This window comes from Choloepus didactylus, chromosome X (genome assembly GCF_015220235.1).
Source record: "Choloepus didactylus isolate mChoDid1 chromosome X, mChoDid1.pri, whole genome shotgun sequence".
NCBI lineage: Eukaryota > Metazoa > Chordata > Mammalia > Pilosa > Megalonychidae > Choloepus > Choloepus didactylus.
In genome coordinates, this window is record NC_051334.1 from 163,963,048 (window position 1) to 163,977,652 (window position 14,605).

Sequence of the window (14,605 nt, forward strand, 5' to 3'; positions counted from 1 at the left end):
TATCAGTTAAGACAAACTCTGCCAACAGCAATACCAACATCTTAACTTTTTTTCTAGTCAACAGGATACCATGAAAATGTGGAATATGGTATAAGGGATTACCAAGCAAAAGACAAGCAAATCCTGCATCTCTCCTTCCTTCCTCCTTCCTTCCTTTACAGAAGAAAGTTTGCCCCCGCTGTCTCATTGCCTCCTGAAGGAAATTTCCACTCACAATAAACAAAATGAACCCATTGCCAAAGGCTTTGAGTTCTTTAAAAGTTCAAATGTAATGTGGAGGATGTGTTACATAAGATCTCACAATATTTCCCAAAAAAGCTAGAATGTTGTGCAAAATGGATGATAGCTTGGGGTTTAGTTGGCTTTACCACACCTTCTCACATAGCTTTTACTTACCATTACTAACTTGCCAAGTATCCCATAAGAGAAAAACCCAGAAGGCTAAACTGAAAAAAGTAGCTGAAATCCCAAAGCAATGACTAATTTCATTTGCTTAAAACATACAACCAACCACGTTTGCTGCAGCTAAAAATCCTGAATAACTCACACTCAAATTGCCCACACCTTATTCCACCAACTCTATATTACTCTGTAAATGTTGTTTATGGCGAAATGGATACCATATGCAATGGTATCCTCTGGCCCTAAAACATGAGGATTATTGCTTTTCAAACAGCTGTAACAAAAGGAATAAGAAATAGTTAAAACCCTGTCACTCCCAGGATCTGGAAATGTATGCAGTTTCACCCATCAACATTTTTTAGTTTTTATCCTCATGAATGGAGCAATATAGAGAGCAGTTTTTTGGTGATGGTCTAATTCTTTATTATGATGCTTAATTTGTTTTACATCTCATTTCATAAATTGATTGCTAATTATACCACCGTTAGATGTGTAAATCTTTTTCTGGTCTTAAGTTTTAAATGCAGTTTATCTGAGTAGGGAGATAAGAATTCATTTACAATCACAGAGTTTAGTTACCGACTCATTAGACCTGAGATTAGATTTTATTTTCAGAGCAGTAATTTAACGTTTAAATATCTATGATTAAAAGTCTAATTACACTTCAATTCCTCAGAGTTGAAAAGCAGCAAGGCTTAAGGCACTGAAGGAGGTCCACAGGAAGAGACCTTTAGGAATGAAGTCAACGTGCCCATGGCAGTAAGGGATTTAAAGGCGATGGGAGTAAACTGGGGTTGGGGTGGGGTGGAGAGCAAGATTCTTATAATTCTACTGGATATGCAGTATTATTCTAGAGGGCACTATTTCTCCCTTCATACAATTATTTAATTCAAAAGAAGGAATATGCACAAAATTATCTAGACTTCTAAGGATGTTTCCAATCTCCTAATGGATTGTACTTAGTTCTTAATCTTCCATCTGGATATGTGAGTAAATCTTTTTACTACTACTGAGCTGAAATTCCCTTCAGTACAAAAAAAATGATTCTGAAAGGCTATGTGGCTATTGTCTTCTTTATTTGTATAATCATTCCAACATTAATATCCTAGGTGTATTTAACAGAGACTTTCAGCCTATTCCTCCCATCCACAATTTTTAAAACTCTCTTTAATGTATGCCTTTGATCACTGCAGAAAAATAAAGATCCACCTGCACGATTACTTTCAATGTATGGTAAATGTGTACATTTATATTTATTTATGAATCAGCTTTTCTTCTTGCAAACATATATTCTCTTAATATGACCATTTTCAATTTTTAAAAACCAAAACCAAGTTCTGAGTTCTTTTAAATTACATTTAACTTACTCTAAAATAAGCTGGATTTTTAAATACATTTAATTATTTTGGCCAATTCTTCTGACACTTAGCACCTCAGACTCAAACATCCCAAGATTGTTAGTTAAAAAAAAAAATCATGTCTTTTTTTTTGGCTTTGGTTCCTAGCTAGTTTTATTTTCTGTGTCTCATATTCCATTACTACCACTTGGTAAATACATACTACTCACATAAAGTTTCTTCCCTAAGGATTACAAAATACCTTAGACATTAGACCATATAGCATACCTTTAACAATCTCAGTTTGAAGAACAGATACCTAACAGTCAAGATACTTAAGGAACATCACGCAGTATGTCAGTACCAAAGCCCCCAGCATCCCTGACCACTTTCTCCTCAAAAAAGGGGGGAGGGCATTTCTGACCCAGTTTGAAATAACATCTATTAAAACACTGACTTGTAAACCTATTTGACAGCAACAGTTATAAATACACTTTCCATCCCAATAGTACATATGTGCATGCATCTGAAATAAGTCTCACCAAAAATGCCTATCCTCACTCCGTGATGCATTCTGATATTTTCTTACTGTCTATTCTATTCACAGTTTTGTTTGAAAGAAATGCTAGTCACAACCTACTAAATTGATTTCATTATGCACCAATGAGTCGTTGCTCACCATTTGAAAGCTATGATGATAGAACAAATAGGCTTTTCTAACACCATAAGGCAATGTTGTTGGCTGAAAATACAGTAGGGTAAATCTCCATTAATTTCAATGCCACTGGTTCAGACTGTGGTAACTAAATGCAAACCAGCTTGAAATATATTTTTGGATAACCTACAAAGAAAGGGTTTACTAAACAAAATAATAATGTCAAGGAGATGAAAGTGAGTATTTAATCTCCCAGAACAAGCACTTCTAAGGTTTTTCAATCATTATTTATATGAAGCTATGTTAATTATGTTAAGTCTTTAATATTGAGGCTAACAGAACATCTACTTAGAGAAAACTTGTTTGCTTTTAATTCAAAACATTTTGTAAATCAGAATGTTGTCTTTTTAACCTGTTCTGGCAAAATTTTAGTGTATGCTAACATTCAAACTCACGAATGTTCAAAAAAAAATCATGTTTTGAAATATAACTCTTTTAGATCATTCACTTTTTTGTTTATATATCTGCTGGAGGCATCATCTATTAATAACAACAGTAATTGGTATATAGTTCCTTTGTAGAGTGTTTTAAACTTCAGAAAACCCTTTCACTTTTGTGAACTGGTAATGCCCAGCAATCCCTGGATTACTGAATATTTAAAAAGCATATAATGACATTTGCCGGATCCAAAAATGAAACCTAATATTTGGTGTGCTGTGCATGGGACAGATTACTCAATCCTATGAAGTACTCCAGGTATCTGGCCCTCAATGATTGCCTGTCTTCTAGAGGTCCATCCGCCCCTGCCACCAGCACTCCCCCCAGCCAAATCTGGAAGATATGAAAGAAATTACATTATCAAGGTAAAGGACCAAGCTGAGTTCAGGAGTAGGAGTGGGGGCTGTAAGTGGGGGGGTTACACAACTTCCCTCATGAGGAAGTACATACTAAAGACCTCAGAACAGAGGTCTTTTTATCTTTTATAAGCATTTAACATTTTGGCAAATTGAAGGCTTAGGAGGCTAAGGGAGTGAAGGGCAGGCCAGAAAGTCAGGAATTCCTGGATGGGAATCCAACCTCTGTCTTGTTCTATTTTTGCTCTAAATCAATGCCAAACTCTTCACACCTCAGCTGCTTTATAGCAGGCAAGAATTACACTGAGGATAAAACCGTTTCCTGGGAATGTCCTGGGTTAAATGGTTAATATTACAAAGCTACTCAAAGCTACTTCCACAAAAGGTAAAGCACCCTTCGTGCATATTATTTAGCTCCATTTATATGATGGGATCAAAATGGAAAATTTGTGTCCTGCTAAACTGACCTTGAAAAGAGATCATTCGTTCCATTCCTAAGTTATTGTCTACTTTAGTAATGACCAATCAATTAGGAAACTCAATCATGTGACCTTAAAGTTGTTTAATGTAACTGAAACAACTTCTGGGTTGAGCGTTTTTAGGCAGTTAATACTTGGCAAGTTCAGGGCCCTCGTCTTTATTTGGCCCCTCTCTACTGGGCCATGAACCTGAAGGAAATTCCCTTCCTGCCAAGTCATGATTTGACAACCTATGACATGGGAAAATGTGAGTTGATCCCTGTCAAGAAAAGCTCAATTCTCCATACCAGGACCCGCAACATTCTTACCTAGCTCTGCCCACGCTACTTTGTACTCTTCAAAGGGTAGAAAGTGGTTTCACTTTCTCCCTACCACTTCATGATAAAAGCAACATAGATGACCTGGTCTGTTCTAGTTTGCTAATGCTGCAGAATGCAAAACACCAGAGACGGATTGGCTTTTATAAAAAGGGGGTTTATTTGGCTACACAGTTACAGTCCCAAGGCCATAAGGTGTCCAAGGTAACACATCAGTAATCGGGTACCTTCACTGGAGGATGGCCAATGGCGTCCGGAAAACCTCTGTTAGCTGGGAAGGCATGTGGCTGGCATCTGCTCCAAAGTTCTGGCTTCAAAATGGCTTTCTCCCAGGACATTCCTCTCTAGCAAGTTTGCTCCTCTTCAAAACATCACTCACAGCTGCACTGAGTTCCTTCTCTTTGAGTCAGCTCATTTATATGGCTCCACTGATCAAGGCCCACCCTGAATGGGTGGGGCCATGCCTCCATGGGAATATCTCATCAGAGTCATCACCCACAGCTGGGTGGGGCACATTCCAAGCAAATCTAATCAGCACCAAAACATCTGCCCCACAAGACTACATCAAAGATAATGGCATTTGGGGGACACAATACATTCAAACCGGCACATGGTCCTTTCGTGGCATTTAATGAATGGTCCTCTCTCCCTGGATTTGGATTGTTGGCCCTTCCAACCAGTCATTAACTGGCAGGAAATGCCCTCCTCAGCAATCACTATTGTGTAAATAGAACTGTAAACTTTCTAAGGGCCCTGCAATACCAGACACCAAACTGCAAGTGTGTGCTGGGAGGAGTCTTGATTATAAAAGTACTGCCTCCCAAATTAAACTCAAACCACATGATACAGTCCATAAAATATATGAAACATGCAACTCAGTGACAGATTTATTGTGACCCTACAGAATAAAGCAAAATATCTCTCTATGGAAAAACACTGCTACTTTTGACCCAAATAGCCCCCAAACAGGAAGTTAAAAGCAAATCAGCCAGCCGTGGTCTCACTAAGTTATGAAGGGCACCAATGCAACCAGCATTTCCAGTCACTGCTTGTCACTGTTACTGAGATCCTCTGTCTGAACTGTTTTCTTAGATGGCTAAAAATGTTATCCAGATTTCTTTGGGGATAGACAGAAGGCAATAAGAAGGGCTATTATATGATCTAGGCTTGAAAGTGAAAAACGTAACTTTTACAACAACAAAAAAAACACGATAGCACAGTTCACACACCCAGTCATTTGAACTACTGCATTTTTTAAAATACAGGAATAATAGACCATGTTAGCAAAAATAAAAGTGTTTAGAATCATACATTAGATAGCCTTGCAATTTCTTGTTAATTTATGATCATTGTTCAGATTCACCATTTTCATGCACCTGATTTGTTAAGTGATAGAACTACAGACTACAATAACCCTTCTAGAGTTGGTTTCCCCCTCTCACCATGACACAACCCAACCTGTGCAACTTCCAAGTATGTGCATATATTACAGCACTCAAAGTAAATCACAGTTTAGATCCTTTTATTATTATTATCACACTTTCCACAAAACATGGAGGTATTTTTGTCTTTTTCGAGCAAATCACAGTTCAAATCCTTTTATTATTGTTCTTATTATCAGACTTTTCACCAAACATTGAGATATTCTTGTCTTTTTTCCAGCACTGTGAAATGCCAAGTCCTACCTCACATTTTCCCAACCTGTCAACTTCTCAATCAAAAAGAGCTTTGGAGGGGAGTTGCATAGTCAGAAAGTAAAAGAAATTTGCCCTCATATGATTGCTGCATTGAAGCTCTCAGCACATCCAAATAAGGGCTCCACTAAAACTAGGTTTAGCTCTCTGAGAAAGAGGATTAATAAATGATAGAGGAGCAGATAGTCGGTCAGTCAAAAGTCCCGCCAAAATCCAAGGTCTTTCTCAAAAAAGTCCCTCTCTTGCGGAGCTCGTCTATCTGAATCCAGCCCAGATGCTGGCTTCAGAAAGCCGGCAGAGCGCTCACTGAAACAGCCTGGGTCTGCGCGGGAGCCCGCTAAAGGCGTTCAAAAACAGATCAGATTACACAGGCATGGCGGCACCCGGCACCCCCCAACCCCCGCCCTGGATGTCGTGGATTCTGAAGCCCTTAGACGGAAAACGTGATTCTATAACGTGTACTGTTTTTCACTCCATACTTCTGCATGAGCTAGTATGCTTTCTCTTTATGCTGTCCAATTACTTAGGGTTAAAGCTGATGTCAACAAGTGGGGAAGTTTCCTTTTTTCTCAACATCACTTCCGAAAAGGAATACATCTCCCTTCTTCGGGATCCTCCTGCTCCATCACAGACAATAAGAATTTTGAGATATACCAATGCTTCCTTTAACAAAATAATGCCTACAATCGGGCCATTTATTGAGCGCCTATTTTTCAGAAGTCAAATGCAAACTCTTGCTTGGCCACTGAGGTGAAATGTGATCCCCACCACCGTGCCATGTGTCTTGTTGAACATATCTCTCTCAATATACTTTTAAGTAGAACTCAGAAAAAGCACCATATAACATATGAATCCAATATGAATAAAGCAGCCACCTTAATATTATGTGACAACCTAACTTCTGTTTGTAGAGCAAATAACTGAAGAATTATACTATGGGATATATATTCAAGCTAATATTATACAAGGTGCTTTTGTTTTGCCTTGTTTTGTTTCTCCCCCATAAAGATTGAAGACTACAAAACAAAAGGTGAAATGTAAGCTCTCTGATTCTTTTACCTCTCACTTTGCTAACAGATTCCCCAACATTCCCCCCCTGTCTGGTTTTCTTCATACTGCCACATAAGGAGAGACTGCGAAAGCTGTACCTAAAGACGGATGGTCCTCTGGGTACAAAAGATAATTGTGGTGGATCTGAAATGGCAGTTCCTTTCTCTTCTACTGTGTGGACTTTGCTTTCTGGGTACAGTAAAAAGAGGCGCTATTCATACCTGTATCTTGGTAAATAAAAACCTATGCAAATTCAACCTCTAAATGGGTAATCAGTGTCTGACTGAAAATGAGACAGCTCCCGGTGTCCTTTTTTTTTCCTTTGGCCTCGTCATTTGCTAAACTATATATGTCATGAAGCAACAGAGTCACAGTAGTTCTTATTTTGTTCCTTTGAATCCAGTGAAATAGTGTGAAGAACTGTTTCTACATAACTTTGTGTTGAAGACTGATTTCCATGGAATGTGGGGGAGGTATACTCAAAGCAACTACAGGAGACAGAAAAATAGCAGCTGGCATTCAGGCCATTCCTAGAGGTCTCAGTTCAAAGGTTGCCATTCCTGCTTTTACTGGACTTGTTAGGGAGTTGTTATTGTGGCCTCCATTCAACCTAGTGTTTGTCTGTTTGTTGTTATTGTTAATTTTTCTGGTCAATAAAAAAATGCCACCTGAAATCACAGGACTGGTAGAATGTCCATAAAATGCAAGAAAAAGTTAGAAAGACTCTAAATTTATTTTTCCATTCATTCAACAAACTTTTACTGAGTACCTACTACGTGCCAAGCATCAGGGATATGAGATATGGTGACCCAGTAACATGCCTAAAGAGGAGTTACTCCCAGATTCATGAAAGTTTGAATAACCCTGAGGAAATCTTTTTCAAATTTCCACACCAGTTGCAGGCAATGCCAAGAAGCTCAGGATTCAAAGAATCTGATGGGGACAATTTTAAGCCAATTAGAATGATCCAAAAACAAGATCCAGTAAGCCATCAATCCCTAGGATGCCTCCACGACCTAAGGAGATCAAATAGTCTGGCAGAATTCTCTAGCGCCAACCCCCTGCATTTCTGTCCCAACTGCTTCTTTCAATTGGAGGCCCTTTCTTTCTGGGTCCATCAAGTTCACTCACCGTGCAGGCATAAAACAAACTCCTGCCTAAAATCAGAAACAAATCACTCCTTCTGCTCATGAGCCAACTTAATGTTCATGGAAACGGGACTTGAGAGTGGACATAATATTTTAACAAGCATGCCTAACTGATTCCTAAACCTCGAATCAGGCTCGTTTTTTTTTTTCTTAACACTTTGTTCTCATGGCTGTTATAAAGAGTTCTGGGATTACTATGCTTCAGCTCCTTGAAAAGCACCATATGCGTATGGAGGGAGCACACACACACACACACACACATACATACATATACACATATTTAAATCAAGCCTCCTTTCATTCTTGCTTCTTGAGTTCTCAGCCATACAGCCCTTTTCTGTAAGTTAAATGACTACATTTGAACATTCAGAGCCCTGGCTCTTTTCCTTAGCTTTGGAGAAAGACCACTTAAGTCAAATATTTATTGTACTTAATTGTAAACTTTCCCCCTCTTTGATTCTTAGAATTGGAGGAATGTTATTAAAAAACAGACATTTTTTCTATAATTTTCCAGGGAGAAATCAATGCTCAACTGTTTAAATTGTTCTAAATCAACCACTAATTTTCACACTTGTGCACATGTGCTTTTGTGTGTAGGTACCCTAAAAACTTAAAAGTCTCTGTTTTTCAAATAAAAATGATAAGGTCCCTCTTCCCAGATTGTATTATTTTCCCAATCAATCTTTTAAAAACACTGTCACTCAATTTAATACCGAGTAGAACCAAATGATGGATTTATATTGTCTCTTTAGTACAACAACCTGGGGGGGAAAAAAAAGCTTTTCTGATCCGTTTTAGGTCACATGGCTGTCATTAACACCTGATAAGGTAATTGTTCCCTTATTTATCCTAATTCTCAAAGCTGCCTTCCCAGCATTGTCATTTGGCTGTCTAAGGCAATATATAACCATTCAGGAAGAGAGGGTAGGATGCATGGATCCATCTGGCTTCCTTAAGATCTAAAAGCCCACATCACTATAGATCTAATCGTACTTTTATTAATCATAATTTTTGTTTGTTGATTAGTTGGTTGGCTGACAAACTACTTGCCCCGAGACAGGGTTTATTTTCTTAGGGAAAAAAATAGCCACCATATTTTATCTGAGGTACAGGTTTCTTTTTATTTTTGAAGTGAGAACTCACCTATGGACAGCCAGAAAATGTCCACAAAGAAACACAACTTCTGATTCCTATTTTCTTGACATCACATACATTTACAAAAGAGGGAAATCCATCTGTTCAACCTACTAGACATCGTAATAAGAAAACTCAACAGCACGGAAGAAACTTGATGAAGTAAAGGTGAGTGTAGCCTGCATGTTCTTTCAGACACTTGACCATTTTAATGTGGCAGCAACTATTATCTGACTTTAATTACAGGATTGAATTACTTGTCAAACATGTACTGTAATTTATTCTAGACTGCTATGCCCCCAATGCCTGTTTGTAATCCTATCACACAACATTATTTACTTCAAAACTGAAAAATCCTGCCACCTCACTGAATTTATCGTACTAAAAGGAGGAAAAGTATAAAATTTAAAGAATGAAAATCAGGAAAATCTTCATCACTTTACGGCTTCCCACCCACCACTCTCTCTCTCTCTCTCTCTCTCTCTCTCTCTCTCTCTCTCTCTCTCTCTCACACACACACACACACACACACACACAAATAAAGACAGCTGGGTGGAGAACAAAATCATACTTCAAACTATATTGTCAACATCTGCACAACAGCCAAGAGACTGCCACTGTGCCGGCACGTGCAGTACTGTATAGCCACTCAAAAGACAAAACCTTTTTTTTTCCCCAAACTGCTGTGATTACTTTTTCATATTGTAGAGTTTGACAAATAATAATACATTTACTGGTCAAAAGGATAAATGACAAAGGGTCTGGAAGTACAATGCCAGGCGAGAAAACCCATTTGATGCAAACAGAACGCAGGTAGTTAGGGGAATATACATTCTAATCTATTTTAAAATTTTAGGTACATGCAAATGCACAAAAATACCTTCTGTTTAAATTAAAAGCTGTGTACAATATCTGCTCCTCTGTGAATTTACAGGCTATACATTTTTCTTTTTAATTCAATATTTATTAAGTGCCTACTTTGTGCAAAACTTTGTTTATGTGTTTATGAAGAGGGTGGGTGTGAGGGAATACCAAAGATGTTCTGGTTCCCAACTCATAATCATGGGTTTTATCCCCCTTACATAGTTGTGAAATGCCTAGAGTGGACAGTTGAGGGGAAAAAAAAGATAATTTATAATAGTCCTAGGAATCACGAGTGTCTAAAGCAGGAAAGAAAATTAGAGAAATAAAGTAGCTTTTAGAAGCAGAGCAAAGCATGCAGTCACCACCCCTAGCCCAACACTATATTATCTCTCAAAATATTTTTTTCTAACAAACTCCTTCACTTTTATTTTCATACAAGATATCCCATCTCATTGCTATATGAGGCAGCAAAATGTTAACTGGCAAAATTTCATCCCAATGTCTCTTATACTAGTTTAGTTTTTCTATTCTGTCCTCAAGGGTTAGTATTTGCACATTTTTCAAAAAGAGAATGCATTTGGTCTGCAGTCATTTCAGCAGCAAGACAGTACATCCAGAAGCAAAGGTTACTGAACTAGGATCTGAGTATGGTAGCACTAAAAATTGGAGAAGTTGCTTTTTGTCATAACTCCACCCCTACCTACCTAAAATGCAAAAATCTCTTGCTCTACCTGCAAGAGCTCTCCTTTCAGATGTGAAAGAATGAATTGCACCACATTTATCACAATTAACAATCATCTGAAAAACTGATCGAAAATTTATTACATAGTAAGTTCCATTGTAAGGAGTTCAGTTCTTTGTTTCTAGGTAAACTACAGCACCTAGGCAGGAAAACTGCACTGTGCTTTAACAGATGGCAAAATAATCCTTTCCCCCTTCCCAGACACTTGCTAACTTTAGTAGCAGAGGACTCTACCGGTCAAGTAGCTTCTACAGCTTTTGGGAGAATATCAGCTGGGCTATGAGCCAAAGCCTCTTTAGATTATGTTTAGGGAAGTGTTGATAAATGTGAAAGCATCCCCCCAAAGTATTGCACAGTAGAAAAAAATTTAAACATAATAAAAAAATTAAGGACTAGATTTACATAGCAGAAGAGAAAACATGAATATAACTTGGAAAATCCAAGGTCTCTGATAAGCCTCACTGTCAATATGCCTTTCACCAAGAAAACAGAAGAAACACAGATGAACTCTGTTAAGCTTTGATGTCTAGTCATTTGTCAGCTATAACAACAGTCTGTTTTCCAATCACTATATCAGCAATCACCCAAAGACTTATTGATTAACCAAGGAGCCAGCAGAGTGAAAAATTAGCAATCATTACAACATTAAATCTCGCAAGAGTTTCGTTTTATTCGTGTTTTCCCATGAACTCCATACATAAAAATAGGGAGGTTGTAGGGATCCCTGCCCAATTTACAAACAGCAATTTAAGAGCATTTAGCAGAAATAGACTCCTCAAAACCCACTACCCTAATTAGGGCAACACAATAAATTCACCCTCACTGTAGTATCTGTATATACCAATTAATAGACAATAGTCACAAAACACACAGTAGGTCTACGACAGCAATAAAACTATACCAATGAACTGCCCAAATGTCAACTTTCATTACTGGTCTTGACTTATTTTCGTTTTCTTGCCATAAAAACTTATTGTGTGAGAAAAACCAAAGTTCCCCTTTCAATAGTCTCCTAAAATCCTAACTACCCGCATGCTCTCCAGATACCGGTAGTAAAAGAAAGCTGCCTAAATGTGGTGCTCCAGAGCGGGAAGAGACATGATTCTGCAAGAAGCTGTGGCACTGCTCAAGATATCGCATGAAAACCGGGAAATTAGTTGTTAAAAGCATTTGTTGATGAAATGCCATGCAAGGAGTTCCTTTAAATTACCAAAAGGAGGGAAGAAGAAGAAGGAAAAAGGACGAAAAGGAAGAAAAAGGAGGAAGAGGAGGAGAAAAGGGGGAAGAAGAAAGACCCAGACCCTAGAAGCACAACAAAGTAAGTTGCAGAATCACTTTTCTTTCCATTTGCCATTTTGAAAAATAAACTTTAAAAGGCATTTTCTTTCGTCGGGCTTCCTAGAAAGACAGCCACTCTCAATATCCCAAGTCATGTCCAGCCTTACCTTATACTGCTAGTGCAAACCCAGAGACTAAGGGGCCCTGCTCTTGGCGGCAACGGGAGGGGCAGCGACAGCGGCACATGCCATCTGTTAGCGGCAGAAGCAAAAGCAGCGCTGCGCGTGGTGGCCCCGGAGCTGGGAGAGCCTTTAGCAGGGGTGTATACTGAATGCCGCCATTTTAAAGCGAGGCTCCCGAAATCATTAGATATAAGCAAATTAAAGCCCGCCCCACCTACATAACTTCACGGCTGGGACGTGCTACCCAGTTCCAAGTTCGCCGCTGTGGGGTATAAAATGTCAAGCGGAGAAACACGCACACGCGGTCTCCTGGACAGAGGCGAAAATCCCGCCGTTCCCTCTCCCCGCTGTCATCCCCATGCTTTTACAAGTCTCCTTTGAGGCCCAGAGGAAAGAATATTTTCTTTTGGCGACTACATGGCGGCCCCTTTCCGCTGCAGGCCGGCGGGTTGGGGGCTGGCGTGGAGACCCGGCGCGGCCCTCCCCCCTTCTCCTGTCCTCTTGGTTCAGTCCACTTGGAGCTCACCTCTGAGCTCCCCAGCTCCCCGCGGCGGGCGGGCGTGGGGCTCCAGCCTCGGCTAGCAACTGCCATGGCAACCCTAGCCCGACCCCCGCCTGGCCCTAGCCAAAGACGTTCCCTCCGCCCAGGCCGGTGCCCTCCACCACATGTCCCCTTGCAGAGACCACCGCCCCTGGGCAACCTGGGCCCGGGCGCTGGGGCAGCAGCTCTCGCGCCCCGTGCCCGGGATACTGGGCGCGCCGAAAGAATGGCGCTAGTCAGGGGTCTTTGGACGCAAAAACCGCAACTCGCGCGAAACTCTGCGGAGCAATCGAGCCGTGCGCGGACAGCCGGAGCGCGGGGATTGGCAGCGGAGCGCGCGGCCGCCCTCGGCAGCCCGGCCCCGCCCCGCCCGACCTGGCCAGGTAGCTAGGCACGTCCCAAACCGCCGCCGCCGCCGCCGTCAACTTCACCTGGCTTGGTGCGAGCGGTTCCCAGCCCCGGCTCGGCGCTGCGGAGCTGGCGGGAATCCGGCCGCGTGCTGCTCGGGCTCCCGCGCCCACGCTGTGACTCTGTCCGCAGTCTGCCTCCCTCTTTCTGTTCCCAAAGAGCGCCAAAAAGTCGCGCTTCTAATCACGCTCCAAGTGCGGGCACTTTCTTCCTGTAGGGCGCTGTTTCGTCGCGAAATAATTCTTTGTGTGGTTCGTTCATTCGTGCACGGCTCTCGGAGAGCGCAGCGCGGGCTTTATTCTCTGGGGGTGTGTGGTGCCTCTCCCCCAAACCCGGCGGCCCAGCCCCCGTAGCAACTGGTCTTCGTCATTCCATTATTAAGGGAAGGGAGGGCAAATCATAACACTAAGATTTCACAAAAGCGAAAACAAACAGCATGCTCACACCCCCGGGGGAAGCGGGGAGGCGGAGGGTGGGGGAGAGGTGAAAAGCAAAGTTTCTACGCTTGCAGGAACTGAAGTGCCAAGGAGAAATACGGTGTATGCTGTACGCCGATAGTCACTTAACATACAGCTGAGGTGAGATAGGTAATTTCAGAACTGCCCTTAGTCAATAAATATAACGACTCACTGCAGGCAAAAACAACAACAACAAAAATATTGGCTGTATTTCTGGGTCCTCGCCCTTCTATAAATGTCCTGATCATTTATTTTCCTTTAGGAACTTCAGAGAGGGAAATGTTGATCAGTGCCAATAGTTTCTCTTCTTCAAAGGAGTTTAAATGGTAGGAGAAGCCCTGAGGTAAGGTTCCAGATAACTTTTCAATAGGAAATGGATAAAGCACACGCAATTTTATATTTTGATTAAAAAGCGTGCATCTGGACAGCTAAATTACAAGTTTTGATTTAAAGCAAGTGTAATAGGAACACCAGCTGTCCCTTAATTGAAGCCCCACAATAATAAACGCGTGCTTTTCATTTGATTTTACGAGGACAGTTTTAGTTGATAACACATGCATATGCGGGAACGTGGAGACAAGCTCATAGTAATTCATGGGTTGCTTTCCTGCAGAGAACAGCTTCACCAGAGGACAGAGTTCTACCTGCATTGCAGAAAGTGCAAAAACATTGCAGGAGACATTTAAGCAGCAGTTAGGTTGAGGAGTGGAGTGAATTCTCGGTCTAATTATACTTTTTAATTCTGCTAGAATTCTCTAGCTAATTTTAAGCAAGCTAATTTTAGGCAAGAAATCAATCTCTGTTTGTTAAATGCAGGATAATAGGAGCATGATCATAATGGTTGGGAGGGGAAAACGGCACAGACTGCCCTTCAAATAATCTGAGAAAAGCCCCAGTGGCATTTTTTTTTCCAATGGCATTTTAAAAGTATTGTGAAAGTTATCAGAACATGTGCAGGGGCAATGTCTAATAATTTTTTAAAATGCGTAGAATCTGTAGCATAAGTCAAACAGAGGGCAGGATTTTCTAGTTACTTGAAAAACAGAGGAAAGAGGAAAGGTT

At 40.6% G+C, this 14,605-nt stretch overlaps 1 protein-coding gene across 1 annotated transcript in view; it reads right to left on the minus strand.

The window, feature by feature from the left end:
- MBNL3 (muscleblind like splicing regulator 3) overlaps window positions 1–12,285 on the minus strand; it is a 138,407-nt gene extending 126,122 nt beyond the window's left edge. The window contains exon 1 of the mRNA XM_037821013.1: window positions 12,122–12,285. The gene's annotated coding sequence lies outside the window, so the exon portion shown is untranslated. The remainder of the gene's footprint in view (window positions 1–12,121) is intronic.
- Window positions 12,286–14,605: the final 2,320 nt, after the last annotated feature.